Raw genomic sequence first — 16,521 nt, forward strand, 5'->3', positions numbered from 1 at the left:
CCGAACCTTGCGAATAAGGTAATGAAGCCTGCTTGGATCATAGGTAAATTATCTTCAACCCAACCAGAAAAGTCCAATGGCAAATGGTTGTAGACCTCATGCTTGTTAGCCTAAATCCAGCGCCTTCAACCAATTGGCCAGACTACCTTAGAAGCCATGAACAGAAAGGACATTTTTGGGCAATTTAAGTCATTTTGTGGTCTGAGGCACAGACTTGGCGGACAAATAGGTTTCCACACCAACATCCAGGTTCATGCTGTCCTGCCTAGCCTTTTGCATAAAGTAATGAAGCCTGCTCTGATCCATGGTGAAATGTCAGACCTAATTCTTCTTCAGATACAACTGGGTGCAGGACAACGGGTATCACTTCAGCAGCAGAGTGGCGCAGCGGAAGCGTGCTGGGCCCATAACCCAGAGGTCGATGGATCGAAACCATCCTCTGCTATCTCGACCTGGTTATTTGTAAGCACAATCCTCAGTCTAGGATTTTGTTGAACTTCCACCAAGAAGTGTTTTTTAAGATTAATCAGGTGAAAGTAAAAATTGGCTACTCATTGGCTATTTCCAAGGGATTTGACCCCTTCTTCAATTTATTTACTTCACGTTGGAAAATTGGGCCATCTTTCACCATTCTTAGTCTGATTTCTCTGTGTTGTCACTGATTAAGTAGTCAGTCCCACTTAGGGTGAAAGGCAAAACTACTGAAATTTTGGGAATGGTGGTAAGAGGACAAAACACAAACAGAAAAACAAATTCCTATACTTTGCTACAAACAAAACTCTAAGGAAGAACTGGCAGTGGTGGGATTTGAACCCACGCCTCCTGAGAGACTGGAGCCTTAATCCAGCGCCTTTGACCGCTCGGCCACACTACCTGCAAAACTGCTTTTAGTATAAATATCAGGTTTCCACAAGAACATCCAGGTTAGTGGTGTCCAACCGAACCTTGCGAATAAGGTAATGAAGCCTGCTTGGATCAGAGGTAAATTATCTTCAACCCAACCAGAAACGTCCAATGGCAAATGGTTGTAGACCTTATGCTTGTTAGCCTAAATCCAGCGCCTTCAACCAATCGGCAAGACTACCTTAGAGGCCATCAACAGAAAGGACATTTTTGGGCAATTTAAGTCATTGTGTGGTCTGAGGCACAGACTTGGCGGACAAATAGGTTTCCACACCAACATCCAGGTTCATGCTGTCCTGCCTAGCCTTTTGCATAAAGTAATGAAGCCTGCTCTGATCCATGGCGAAATGTCAGACCTAATTCTTCTTCAGATACAACTGGGTGCAGGACAACGGATATCACTTCAGCAGCAGAGTGGCGCAGCGGAAGCGTGCTGGGCCCATAACCCAGAGGTCGATGGATCGAAACCATCCTCTGCTATCTCGACCTGGTTATTTGTAAGCACAATCCTCAGTCTAGGATTTTGTTGAACTTCCACCAAGAAGAGTTTTTGAAGGTTAATCAGGTGAAAGTAAAAATTGGCTACTCATTGGCTATGGCCAAGGGATTTGACCCCTTCTTCAATTTATTTACTTCACGTTGGAAAATTGGGCCATCTTTCACCATTTTTAGTCTGATTTCTCTGTGTTGTCACTGATTAAGTAGTCAGTCCCACTTAGTGTGAAAGGCAAAAATACTGAAATTTTGGGAATGGTGGTACGAGGACAAAACACAAACAGAAAATCTAAATTCTATACTTTGCTACACACATAACTCCAAGGGAGAACTGGCAGTGGTGTGATTTGAACTCATGCCCGTTGAGAGACTGGATCCTTAACCCAGCACCTTTGACTGCTCGGCAACACTACCTTCAAATCTCTGTTCAGGAATATGAGTTTGTTGGCAGTGTTAAGACATTTTGGAGGAGTAGAAATATTAGGTTTTTACTGGAAAATCCAGGATAGTGGTGTCCAACCGAACCTTGCGCATAAGGTAATGAAGCCTGCTTAGATCAGAGGTAAATTATCTTCAAGCCAACCAAAAACGTCCAATGGCAAACAGTTGTGGACCTCATGCTTGTTAGCATAGTAAAATAAGCATATTGATTCAAGTCATCCACATAAATGGTGGGAAACTACTTCCATTGTTGCAGATCTGGCAGTGGTGGGATTTGAACCCACGCCTCCTAAGAGACTGGAGCCTAAATCCAGCGCCTTCGACCACTCGGCCACACTACCTTAGGAGCTATGAACAGAAAGGACATTTTTGGGCAATTTAAGTCAAGTCGCGGTCTGAGGCGCAGACTTGGCGGACAAATAGGTTTCCACACCAACATCCAGGTTCATGCTGTCCTGTCTTGTGCATAACGTACTGAAGCCTGCTCTGATCCATGAGGAAATGTCAGCCCTACTTCTTCTTCAGATACAACTGGGTGCAGGACAACGGGTATCACTTCAGCAGCAGAGTGGCGCAGCGGAAGCGTGCTGGGCCCATAACCCAGAGGTTGATGGATCGAAACCATCCTCTGCTATCTCGTCCTGGTTGTTTGTTAGCACAATCCTCAGTCTAGGATGTTGTTGAACTTCTACCAAGTAGTTGCTTTGAAGGTTAATCATGTGAAGTTAAAAATGTAATACTCATTGGCTCTGGCCAAGGGATTTGACCAATTCATTTACTTCACTTTGGAAAATTGGGCCATCTTTCACCATTCTTAGTCTGATTTCTCTGTGTTGTCACTGATTAAGTAGTCAGTCCCACTTAGTGTGAAAGGCAAAAATACTGAAATTTTGGGAATGGTGGTAACAGGACAAAACACAAACAGAAAATCAAATTCCTATACTTTGCTACAAACAAAACTCTAAGGAAGAACTGGCAGTGGTGGGATTTGAACCCACGCCTCCTGAGAGACTGGAGCCTTAATCCAGCGCCTTTGACCACTCAGACACACTACCTGCAAAACTGTTTTTAGTATAAATATCAGGTTTCCACAAGAACATCCAGGTTAGTGGTGTCCAACCGAACATTGCGCATAAGGTAATGAAGCCTGCTTGGATCATAGGTAAATTATCTTCAACCCAACCAGAAACGTCCAATGGCAAACGGTTGTAGACCTTATGCTTGTTAGCCTAAATCCAGCGCCTTCAACCAATCGGCCAGACTAGCTTAGAGGCCATCAACAGAAAGGACATTTTTGGGCAATTTTAGTCATGTTGTGGTCTGAGGCGCAGACTTGGCGGACAAATAGGTTTCCACACCAACATCCAGGTTAATGCTGTCCTGCCTTGCGCATAACGTACTGAAGCCTGCTCTGATCCATGAGGAAATGTCAGACCTACTTCTTCTTCAGATCAAACTGGGTGCAGGACAACGGGTATCACTTGAGCAACAGAGTGGCGCAGCGGAAGCGTGCTGGGCCCATAACCCAGAGGTCGATGGATCAAAACCATCCTCTACTGTTCTGGATATTCAATCCCGTAGCATGTGGGAGAATTTAATATTCTCAGGAATATCCGAGAATACCTCTGACAATCCAGAGGTTGAGATAAAAAAAAATTATGACGACGTCGTTAAAAATTCCTCAGGAGTCGGTAAATAACATCTCTTTTCACCGGGTACATCGGCTTGGAGCCCCTAGGGGCAACAGACCCCGTCCTATTATCGCCAATTTTGAGCATTTTAAACAGAAAGAATTTGTTAAAAGTAAAGGACGGGAGCTTAAAGGGACCTCATTTGGAATTAACGACCAATTCCCGAGAGAGATTAATGAGCGGCGAAAGGTACTGTTTCCTATAATGAAACAAAATAGGCAGGAGGGTAAACGGACTGCGATGGTCGTCGATAAACTATACATCGATGGCCAACTATTCCGGCACCCCAACTCCACTCCCTGGCTGTTCTTAATGGCATTGGTGGAACTAAACTTTGTTTGATTATTAGATGTATACATATACTGTATATGTGGTTATAAAACCTTAAATATGAATACTCATTATGTTTAGGCGATATTATAAATATATTATTAAATACATAACTATATCTAAAGTATATTTAAGCAAAAATCTCGCTTAGGTTACCAGTTATTGGTGTATTTTTATGTTTAATCCCCCGTTAACTTCCTTTACTTTTACCTCCCTACCTGTTTTTTCACTGTTATATTTACTTACTCGTTACCTCATATTTTACACAAATTACATAAACCACCTAACCACTTTGATTCTATCCTATAACATACTAATACTGACAAATGGCCTATGCAGATATATACACAGGACTGAGTCTATATTGTTTGTTTGTATAAATTAGTTCTGGTTTCCTGGAATGTTTGTGGCGCTCGCTCAGAAGCAAAAAGAATAAAAACTTTAGACCATCTCTTAAAATTAAAAGCAGATATTTGCCTCCTACAAGAAACCCACCTACAAAAATCTGAAGAAAAATTACTTATTGATAAGAGTTTTAGCCAAGCGTACTCTGCCCCTTATAATAGTAGACAAAGAGGAGTCTGTATACTCATACATAAGAATTTACTCTTTACTTTAAATAATACAATAACAGACCCAGAGGGCCGATACATTATTATTCAGGTGACTATATTTAATAAAATATATACACTTGGTAATTTATATGCCCCTAATAATGATGATCCGGCCTTTTTCCATGAATTTTTCTCTCAGCTGTTTGATTTAGCAGCGAACTCTACTATTATTATTGGAGGAGACTTTAACACAGTCTTAAATCCATTAATTGACCGTTTAAATAATACAACATGTAGACAATTACAATCTACTAAAGTAATAGGGGAATATATGGATGACTTTGGCCTCGTCGACAGCTGGAGACTTAAAAACCCAAATAAGAAGGAATTTACCTTCTTTTCCGCTGTGCACCGGTCTTTTTCAAGAATTGATTATTTTCTTACAAATAACTCTATTGCTGATAAAACTGTTACAAAAATACATCCTATTATTATTAGCGACCATGCACCAGTCTCCCTTTCCCTACAAGTTGATTATACCTTTAAACCACCACCGACATGGCGGTTTAACATCTCACTGCTAAACGACGCAGAGTTTGACAAAATTATAAGAAAAGAATGGGCAGACTTTTTGGAAATAAATGACTCTCCAGACCTATCGCCATCTCTTCTCTGGGAAACTGGGAAAGCAGTAATTAGAGGTAAAATTATATCATATTCATCTTATAAAAAGAAACAGGATCAAAAATCTGAAAAAGACTTGGAAGATAAAATTAAACAACTGACGGATGAGTACGCAATAAACCCAAATAACCAAATATGGACTGACTTACAAAATACAAAAATACAGTTAGACGATATGCTAACTAAAAAGACAGAATTTATAATACAACAATTGAGATATAACAACTTTGAATATAATAACAAATCAGGTAAATTTCTTGCAAACCAACTTCAACGCAATCGGGAAAAGTCTCTTATAACGGCGATTAAAGGGACAACTGGTGAATGCACACAATCACCAGAAGAAATTAATCACATTTTTTATAACTATTATCGTAACCTATACTTAGAAACTAACAAGCCTAACCCTGATCATATTGAGGCATTCCTCAGTAGCTTAAACATACCTCAGTTAACTACTGAATATAAAGACATGTTAGATGTGCCACTTATTATAACGAGTTGTACAGTGCTCTAGATAGTATGCCTAATGGCAAAGCACCTGGCCCGGATGGTTATCCGGCTATATTTTTTAAGCACTTCTGGTTAATGCTTGCTCCACTATTCTTAAGAGTAGTAACAGAAATTAAAACTAAGGGTTACATACGCCCACACATGAATACAGCAGCAATTAAACTTTTATTAAAGCCAGAAAAAGACCCCACCCTTCCATCAAGTTACCGTCCGATTTCACTAATTAATACTGATATTAAAATTATCACTAAGGCTTTCACATCTAGACTAGAAACAGTAATCTCGACAATTATTCATAGCGACCAAACAGGCTTTATTAAAGATCGGCACTCTACTAATAATATTAGGAGACTCTTTAACCTTATTAGCATGTCACAGCGGCATGATAAAAAGGCAGTTATTATATCATTGGATGCAGAAAAAGCTTTCGACAAAGTTAACTGGTCCTTCCTCTTTGCTGTTTTAAATAAATTTGGCTTTGGGAAATCATTTATCCACTGGGTATCAGTATTATATGATTCTCCAAAAGCTACAGTTACTACTAATGGGATTATATCTCAGAGCTTTACTTTACAGAGAGGCACAAGACAGGGATGCCCACTATCCCCTTTATTATTTGCAATATTTATTGAGCCACTTGCATTAGCCATACGCCAGGAAAGAAGGATTCAAGGAATTCACTCTGGGGTAACAGAACATAAAATTAATCTATATGCCGATGACATCTTACTTTATTTAGAAAAGCCGGCTACTTCGCTAGGGGAAGTATTTAATTTAATAACTAAATTCTCACAGTTATCAGATTATTCTATTAACTGGACAAAATCAACACTTCTACCTATTACAGAAAATTCATGGAACCCTGCAAGCCAGGACCCACACTACTCATTTCCTATAGGTAATTTAAAATACTTAGGCATAAAAATCTCACCTAAATTAACTGATTTAATTCATTTAAACTTTTCTCCACTTCTGGATAACATTTATAGTGACTTGGAGCGCTGGAATAATCTTCCTATTTCTCTAATAGGACGAATAGCCACCATTAAAATGAAAGTTTTACCTAAAATAAACTATTTTTTCTCAATGATTCCATTTAAACCTACGGCTAAATGGTTCCAGTTGTTGGACTCAGCCGTAACAAAATTTTACTGGAATAAAAAAAAAGCAAAGATTAGTCTATCTACTCTTCAGAAAAGCAAATCCAAAGGTGGTCTAGAGGCACCAAATTTTATGTACTACTATATAGCTAACCAGCTACAATATATCGTTCTATGGGCACAACCCAACAGAGACACTAACTGTTGGTTGGAACTAGAACAGAAGGATTGTAATAACCTTAGACTTCGAGATTTACTCTTTATTACAACATCAATTAAGCGCCATAATTGTTTTAAAAACCCAATGATTTCCGCCACCGTGACTGCCTGGTGGAAGGCACTAGAATTGACAAAAGCCCAAGTGGAGCCCTGTGGACTTTCTCCCCTATGGCATAACCCCGACTTTCAACTTAACAACCAACCGTTTCATTTAGCTGTGTGGGAGCAGAAAGGAATTACACATCTCCACCATCTCTTCTCAGATAATATGTTTATATCATATACATCCTTGCTCCAAAAATACAATATAGAAAACGGAAATTTTTTACATTATCTACAAGTTAAAAATATGATAAAGAAAAAAATTCCAACACTTCGGGGTACGCTCCAACCGCCTGTTTTAGCTAAAGATATAAACAAACTTTCTCCGACAACAACAAAAAAAACTTTCAAAAATATATAAGTTACTTTCATATACTGATAAAATGTCTTTACCCATCTCGAAATGGGAGACAGACTTGTCTATAGCACCGGAACCTGACTTTTGGATTCAAGTTTGTGAAAACGCATTTAAAATGACAAAACACACAAATTTACAACTTATCCAATATAAAATTATTCACAGAACATACATTACTCAATATATGATGAAGAAAATGGGACTCTCAGACTCCGACATTTGTCTCCAATGCTTACAAAACACTACAGACACTTATGTTCATGCTTTATGGTTATGTACTCCGGTTATGTATTTCTGGACTAAAGTCTTAGAAAAACTTTCCGCTATTTTGGACTGTAGGATACCTTTATCTCCAAACTTGTGTTTGCTAGGTGACCTAACAACAACTGACTTACCACATAAACAATTTCAATCTACACTTGTAGCCCTTACTATCGCTAAAAAAACAATTCTTGTTAACTGGAAAAATAAACAAACTCTGAATATCGACCAATGGTCTAACCTCCTCATGAATCACATTTTAATGGAAAAAATATCTGCCTCAAATAAAAACCAAATATCAAAATTTATAGAAACATGGTCTACGTATATAGAATTTTTTAACCTAATTCCGGTTACTTAATTCTGTCTGTTAGCGAGAGCCACTACATCGTGATAACTTACATTGATGTTTCTGCATCTGGCAATTTATTATTATATTATATTATTAGTATGGGATTTTTTTTTAATGGGCTTTAGGTGAACTGATGAATACACACACGCTCGCACGCACGCACACACACCCACACATAACACATACTCACCCACATACAAAAAAAGGGTATATATATATATATATATATATATATATATATATGTGTATATATATATATGTATATGTATTTAAAAAAAAAAACATTTATTAAATTTTTTTTAATTGATTTGTTGGATTTTTTAAAAAAAAAAAAAAAAAAAAAAAGGAGAGCAATGATGATGTCAAATCGAATGAACAATACTGAGCTCTCCCGGGAAAAAATAAATAAATAAATAAATAAATTTTAAAAAAAAGAAACAATCCTCTGCTATCTCGACCTAGTTGTTTGTTAGCACAATCCTCAGTCTAGGATGTTGTTGAACTTCTACCAAGTAGTTGCTTTGAAGGTTAATCATGTGAAGTTAAAAATGTAATACTCATTGGCTCTGGCCAAGGGATTTGACCAATTCTTCAATTAATTTACTTCACTTTGGAAAATTGGGCCATCTTTCACCATTCTTAGTCTGATTTCTCTGTGTTGTCACTGATTAAGTAGTCAGTCCCACTTAGTGTGAAAGGCAAAAATACTGAAATTTTGGGAATGGTGGTAACAGGACAAAAGACAAACAGAAAATCAAATTCCTATACTTTGCTACAAACAAAACTCTAAGGAAGAACTGGCAGTGGTGGGATTTGAACCCACGCCTCCTGAGAGATTGGAGACTTAATCCAGCGCCTTTGACCGCTCGGCCACACTACCTGCAAAGCTGTTTTTAGTATAAATATCAGGTTTCCACAAGAACATCCAGGTTAGTGGTGTCCAACCGAACATTGCGCATAAGGTAATGAAGCCTGCTTGGATCAGAGGTAAATTATCTTCAACCCAACCAAAAACGTCCAATGGCAAATGGTTGTAGACCTTATGCTTGTTAGCCTAAATCCAGCGCCTTCAACCAATCGGCAAGACTACCTTAGAGGCCATCAACAGAAAGGACATTTTTGGGCAATTTAAGTCATTGTGTGGTCTGAGGCACAGACTTGGCGGACAAATAGGTTTCCACACCAACATCCAGGTTCATGCTGTCCTGCCTAGCCTTTTGCATGAAGTAATGAAGCCTGCTCTGATCCATGGCGAAATGTCAGACCTAATTCTTCTTCAGCGACAAGAGAGTACAGGCCAACAAGTACCACTACAGCAGCGGAGTGGCGCAGCGGAACTGTGCTGGGCCCGTAACCCAGAGGTCGATGGATCGAAACCATCCTCTGCTATCTCAATCTGGGACTTTAATAGCACAATCCTCAGTCTAGGATGTTGTTGAACTTCCACCAAGTAGTGTTTTTGAAGGTTAATCAGGTGAAAGTAAAAATTGGCTACTCATTGGCTATGGCCAAGGGATTTGACCCCTTCTTCAATTTATTTACTTCACGTTGGAAAATTGGGCCATCTTTCACCATTCTTAGTCTGATTTCTCTGTGTTGTCACTGATTAAGTAGTCAGTCCCGCTTAGTGTGAAAGGCAAAAATACTGAAATTTCGGGAATGGTGATAAGGGGATAAAACACAAACAGAAAATCTAAATTCTATACTTTGCTCTAAACATAACTCCAAGGGAGAACTGGCAGTTGTGTGATTTGAACTTACGCCCCTTGAGAGACTGGAGCCTTAACCCAGCACCTTTGACTGCTCGGCAACACTACCTTCAAATCTCTGTTCAGGAATATGAGTTTGTTGGCAGTGTTAGGACATTTTGGAGGAGTATAAATAGGTTTTTACAAGAACATCCAGGTTAGTTGTGTCCAACCGAACCTTGCGCATAAGGTAATGAAGCTTGCTCAGATCAAAGGTAAATTATCTTCAAGCCAACCAGAAACGTCCAATGGCAAACGGTTGTGGACCTCATGCTTTTTAGCATAGTAAAGTAAGTATATTGACTCAAGTTATCCACATAAATGGTGGGATACTACTTCCATTGTTACAGAACTGGGATTTGAACCCACAGATCTTAAGAGACTGGAGTCTAAATCTAGCGCCTTCGACCACTTTGCCACACTACGCCTGAAGACACGAATAGAAAGGAAATGTTTGGGCAATTTAAGTCAATTTGTGGTCTGAGGCGCTGACTTGGTAGACAAATAGGTTTCCACACCAACATCCAGGTTCACGCTGTCCTGCCTAGCCTTGTGCATAACGTAATCAAGCCTGCTCTGATCCATGAGGAAATGTTAGACCTTGGCTACTCATTGGCTGTGGCCAATGGATTTGACCCCTTATTCAATGAATTTACTTCACTTTGGAAAAATGGGCCATCTTTTACCATTCTTAGTCTGATTTCTCTGTGTTGTCACTGATTAAGTAGTCAGTCCCGCTTAGTGTGAAAGGCAAAAATTTCGGGAATGGTGGTAAGAGGACCAAATACAAACAGAAAATCAAATTCCTATACTTTGCTACAAACAAAACTCCAAGGTAGAACTGGCAGTGGTGGGATTTGAACTCACACCTCTTGAGAGACTGGAGCCTTAACCAAGCACCTTCAACCACTCGGCCACAATACCTTAGAAGCCATATTATTGCTTATTGTGAAATGCAAAAATAATGAAATTTAGGGAATGGTGGTAAGAGGACCAAACACAAACAGAAAATAAAATTCCTATACTTTGCTACAAACAAAACTCTAAGGAAGAACTGGCAGTGGTGGGATTTGAACCCACGCCTCCTGAGAAAATTGGGCCATGTTTCACCATTCTTAGTCTGATTTCTCTGTGTTGTCACTTATCAAGTAGTCAGTCCCGCTTAGTGTGAAAGGCAAAAATACATATTCCTTCAAACTTCTACACCTTTTAGCTAAAGTTATCCTTCCTCAAATAAACAAGAATAATTTGTGTGACAGTATCAACAATAAAGTACTGTAAACATTCTCATTTTTACTTCAGTTTTTTAAGTATTTACATTTACAACACAATTTTTTTTTCTCTTAAACAGCATTTTAAGATTGTTAGTATTCTTTTTAATGAACACACATCATTTACAAATCCAACCTATCTCAAGACTTCACGACTCGACCCAACCTCGTAATAGTCTCAATAGGTCGAAGGTGACTTGTGTTTCTCCTCAGAACGCCCCTGTCAGTCTCTACCATGTAGGATCTGGGAGTGCTGGCAGGAGTACTTCACCTGTAGACCCTGCCGTTGTATTCCAAATTTTTATTTAGTTTATTTTTTATTTAGTTTATTTGCTAGTTGTGGTAGTCGTCTTGTATTGTGTCTCCAATTGTAATGTTTTGTCTGCTAACGCCTCCCATCTTCCTCCTTCTTCCGAAAGGCAAGCAAATTCAGCCTTTTAAGGTCCAACTTGCTTGTAAATTGAGGTAGAGTCGTGCGTAGGTTTCTTCCCTTTAACAGCTGAGCTGGCGAGAACCCATTATCTAGTGGGGTTGCCCTACATGCCAGCAATGCTCTGTGAAGGTCGGCGTCTTTTTTCCACATGTCCTTGATGGTGCAAACAGCACGTTCGGCCTCCCAATTTGCTTGTGGGTAGCTGGGGCTGCTTTTGACATGTGTGATCCAAGCAGGCTTTATTAGCTTATGCACAAGGTTCGGTTGGACACCACTAGTCTTGATATTGGTGTGGAACTGTTTGTCCACCAAGTCTGCACCTGAAACATTTTAAAATGTTCCAACAATTTCCCCTTTCTGCTGATAACCAAGTGGTCAAAGGGGCTGTTTAGGCTCCAATCACTTCGATGGCGTTAGTTCAAATTCCGTTACACACAGTTATTTGTCAATGGAAGTAGTATACTCCAATTTCTGTGGATGACTCATTTAATTAGGCATTAGGTCCAGAACCACTGGACTTTTTGGTTTGTCTTTGAAGATGCTTCCTTTGATCCAAGCAGGCTTCATCACGTTATGAATAAGACTGAGTTGGACGCCACTAACGTGGATGGTGTTGTGGAAACTTAATATTTATCCGATTTTTTTAAGGCGCTGCATTCAGGCTCCATTCTCTCAGGAGGCATGGGTTCAACTCCCACCACTGTCACCAATTGTATCCAATCAGTTCATACGCGTCACACAAAATGCTTTCATAACACCACAATGGAATCATGGTAATTATTAGTCACATCCCGGAGGAGGAGGTCTAAAGTTAATTAGAGGTGTAATTGTTCCGCCAATAATCATGTTTCAAGGCGACACAACCTAATCATAATTTTTCTTTATCTTTGTGTCAGCCACACGTGAACCAGCACTGTATTCCTTCAACATTTCAATCCCTAATGGAAAATGCACATCTGTCTTCTCCAAGTTCACACTGACCCAGCTTTTTTTTTTTAAGTGAGCCTGACAAGGTCCAATATTACAGAAAAGGTATGAGGAGCAGGTGGTAATTGTCGCAGAGGCAAGACTGCACCTTGTAGGAGGCAGACAAACTCTACTTTTTGTCATCTTGTGCATCTGAAACCGCATTATTTAGCATTTATCAAAATAATTGAATTACTTAATCAATTGCTAGATATACAATGTACTTGTAATGGGGGGGGGGGGGGCGTAAACAAGCGCATTCAACATGTCCTCTATGTATCGTGGCGGACATGACACGGAATATTGTCACCGTGGGGGGAGGGGCGGTTGTGCGTCTACCAAGTTTAAACCTCCACGATCACAAACGATGCTCCTTAAACACGTCATCAGCGGCGGCGGAGGGTTGTCTTATATTATTGTATTAAATGTAACTTAAAGCCTCCACGTTCACAATTTGATGCCCTTCAGCATTCAGCCACTAACGGCGACGGCCGAGATACTCCGAAGGCACTTCCGAAGACAGCCTGCCAACAATCATAGTTTTTCGGGCCTCTACTTTATTTACAAGTGTCTCCAGCTCATTTTTTTTTTTTTCATTTGTGCCTCATGCTTCATAATGTGATTGTCTTATCATGCATCGTTATCATTGCCACCCGCCAGCCCTGTTTATACTAATTTGCATATTTATGTGCGGGCGTGGAGAGGGAGGAGTCTGGTACTATGCATTTCTGCATTGATTGAGATGTATGAAAGGAATGTGCTTGGATTCATATGTACGCGCAGACGGGATTTTTTTATGCGTGCGAAGTTTTCTGGAAATGGACGTACAGCGTGTTTTAGTATGAAAGCCATGCAAGTCTTAGTACATGAGGCCCCACGCCTTGTCGACTTGAGTGTCTTATTGTCATTATGAGCTTATGTAAGACTTGGCCATGGTCCACGACGTCTGCAGCTTTCTTATCAAGAATTGTGGAACCTGCAGTCCTCGGTTTTCCTTGGGGGTGTTTGATAAATTACAGATCAGACAGTGAGGTAGGACATCAGTTTATGCCTTGCCTCTTTTGACTGTGGATAATACAAAACCAACTCTTTGTTTCATAAATCAAGATCTACATCCTCCACTTCACTTTTGTGGTATTAATCATTTTTGGCAAAACACCAGAAAAGATATCTGGAAATGAAGTAGAGTGACAATGAACAGAAGAGGGATGGGCAACTTAAACGATTGAGAGGGGCCACAATTTCTCATCAGCTTACTTTCATTCGGTTGTGAATGGTTCTGACAATATAATGCAAATGAATCTCTGAGTACTGTAGATATACCTTATAAGAGAACAATTATAATCAAGTTCTTACCGATGAAATGCGTATGTAGCATTTCTCCCAAACCCAGACTATTAACCGTACATCACACACTGTGGCATTTTCACCGTGGAGGAAGGAAATCATGTGAAAACGCGGCTGAGAAATCAATTTATTCAAATTAGGTGCGCTTCGTGAGTGGCAATGCAAGATGGCCTCCAGTGGCTTCACTTCAGTATGCGGTATTAGCCCATTATACATGCGTCTGTGGGATGGAGGTGTGACCATGTCTGCCATCCTGTAATGTCGGACAATACAACACACGTTTAGTTCGCATTATGTCCTTAGACACCTTTGGGGTCATGTGCGCAAATTGGTAGGCTTCCGACTTGTTGTCAGAGGTGGAACAAGTATGCCAAGCAAATATTGTCGTGACAGACACTGGCAGTGATGTCACCCTGCATCTAATCATCTGAATGTGCAAAGCCGCAACATTTGTTTGAATGCGCACTTTTGAAAGGTACAGCCACAAATGCCAGCTTGATTTTAAGGCCTCTGAAATACGAATTTGACAGGAAGGCAGCATGTCTTCTGTCATTCTAAAAAACTTTGCATACCATATTGACACAAATTGTGGACTCTGATGAGATGGACAAAAATGATAAGCAGTTTTGTCGTCCACTTTAACAGTTGCCTTACTACTAATTTGTGCCCACATTTCCCACTCAGTAACAGGTGTTGCAACTTGGTACGTGGAAATATCTCTCACCAAGGTCACGGTTTTACTTGACTTCGATCATATTCATATTTAATATTTGTAACAGCCAGCAGGGATTGAAATTCCACCATTGCAGATCAAATATTAAATAAGAGATTGCAGGTGTGAAAAGAAGGATATGAAATAGAATGGCATGAGTCAGTGCATGGCAACAAATATACCAGTAATGTTTTATTTACACTTTTAATTTGATTGCTCGGTTCAACGAAGCCCACAACACATCGCTCATCTGTTTCAGCATTTAAGACAAGCAGGATTTTTCTTCCTCGATGCAACATGGTCTTTTTTTGGTCTCTGTGATCAGCTGTTTACAGCCCCCCCTTAGGTCAAATCTGCGACCCAACACTTCAAACACTTTCGTCAGCGTGTCTGAGCCAAAGTGCACCACCATAACAACCTCTCAGGGTCTGTTGTGAATGTGCGGCCCGGTTGCAAATGAAAAAATGTGATGACACCTCTCCCAAGTTGAGAAAATGGAATGCGGAACAACATCACTCAATTTGATAGCCACCAGAGTGAAGAGTCTGGGGGCGGCAGCAGCTGTAGATGCCACATGCAAATGGAGATTATTTTACAGTTAGGTCAGTAAATGAAACTCAAAATCACATCCATAACTGATTGATTAATTAATGACATCAGGGAGCTTTCTGTTTCACATCATAATCAAATCAAATTTTAATTATATAGTACTTCACAAATTACAAATGCAACACAGAGTGCTTTAACAAGGGAGATACCAACAAATATATAAAAAAAAACACTTATACACCACTGAACCTCATTACGGCTAATTGGGCAGAGCCTGCCATTATGTGCTGTATAAAAGTGTTTGATTGTCATTAGGTCTTGGTTTATTTATTTAGTTAGTGACGCAAAAACTTCAAAAATATCAATTCCCATGAAATTCATAGGAAGCGTGACATCAGAGGGGGCATTCCGTCAATTCTGATGGAAGTTTCTTCAATCCATCAATAACAAACATTGTTGACGAATGACGAGAACCTTCGAAGAAATTGATTTGGGCTTTTCATCCGTCAATGTAATCGTCAATAACTGGGTCAGTAGCACCGACTGAAAGACTCCCATTGCGCTGATAATTGAAACTTGGTTATGCTTGAAGCGTCTGTGAGGTCCGCACAACCCCACGCGGCGAAATTACGTCACTTTCAGCAACCACACCCATCCACGCAGCACCTGCATTGTCCACATGTTCCGCACCATGTACCTACGAAAATTTGTAACCTATTGAAGACATTTAACATTTTCAATTTATATTTTTACTGTTTATGAATTTACTTATAAACATATATTGGAATATAACTGTGTATTGTAATGAATATAACTGTGATGATGTTGTTGTGAAGTACAGTATATTGGAACTTTTTCACTCCCTGCAGCTGGTGAGATAGGAATGTGATGGGAGTAAAATTCTCAAAAGTTCTCATGAAGATAACACTGTTGGGCTGAGGGAGTCTAGGTCTAATGGCATTACCTATCTAATCATATATTTCCGGCTTTGGACGGGGAACTGGAGTAAACATGTCAGTAAATCACTTGTCTGTCTATTATAATTACTAACCTTTTGTCCAGCCTCAGAGGAGGAGTATGCTTTTTTCATCTATAAAACGACTGTGTGTTTTCATATTGACACACTCGAGGCTTAACATCACATTTGAATGTAAGCATTAAATCTTGTGTCTTTAGAAGCTTCTAAAATAAACTCTTTGCAAAGAAGGCTTTTTCATCAGATCTCTTATCCAATTATTTTGAACACGCAAAGATTACACTTAGTATAGTGATCAACTAATACCTTCACTATCCAGACAAACAGTAATATAGTGTAGCAACATTCACAATCAAGGAAGCATCTGTTGAGGAAGGACGCATCTGTACTCGCTCCTGCACTCGCTCGTGACTTCTAACTATTTTGACATTGGGATTTTTAACTACAATGTTGCAATATGCCTGACGAGATAAAAATCTTCTCTTACAAAAACTCAAAGAAATGGTCACTGAAATG

General features: G+C 39.6%; 6 non-coding genes across 6 annotated transcripts; 2 read left to right on the forward strand and 4 right to left on the reverse strand.

The window, feature by feature from the left end:
- Positions 1-373: 373 nt before the first annotated feature.
- Positions 374-445, forward strand: trnam-cau (transfer RNA methionine (anticodon CAU)). The gene has a single exon. It is a non-coding gene; the product is annotated as a tRNA-Met (tRNA).
- A 347-nt stretch (positions 446-792) lies between these two features.
- On the reverse strand, positions 793-874 carry trnal-aag (transfer RNA leucine (anticodon AAG)). The gene has a single exon. It is a non-coding gene; the product is annotated as a tRNA-Leu (tRNA).
- Positions 875-1,311: 437 nt separating this feature from the next.
- On the forward strand, positions 1,312-1,383 carry trnam-cau (transfer RNA methionine (anticodon CAU)). The gene has a single exon. It is a non-coding gene; the product is annotated as a tRNA-Met (tRNA).
- A 715-nt stretch (positions 1,384-2,098) lies between these two features.
- On the reverse strand, positions 2,099-2,180 carry trnal-uag (transfer RNA leucine (anticodon UAG)). Its single transcript has one exon. It is a non-coding gene; the product is annotated as a tRNA-Leu (tRNA).
- Positions 2,181-2,812: 632 nt separating this feature from the next.
- trnal-aag (transfer RNA leucine (anticodon AAG)) lies at positions 2,813-2,894 on the reverse strand. The gene has a single exon. It is a non-coding gene; the product is annotated as a tRNA-Leu (tRNA).
- A 5,907-nt stretch (positions 2,895-8,801) lies between these two features.
- Positions 8,802-8,883, reverse strand: trnal-aag (transfer RNA leucine (anticodon AAG)). The gene has a single exon. It is a non-coding gene; the product is annotated as a tRNA-Leu (tRNA).
- Between the last annotated feature and the right edge of the window lie 7,638 nt (positions 8,884-16,521).

Source organism: Vanacampus margaritifer, chromosome 1 (assembly GCF_051991255.1).
Source record: "Vanacampus margaritifer isolate UIUO_Vmar chromosome 1, RoL_Vmar_1.0, whole genome shotgun sequence".
Taxonomy (NCBI): Eukaryota; Metazoa; Chordata; class Actinopteri; order Syngnathiformes; family Syngnathidae; genus Vanacampus; species Vanacampus margaritifer.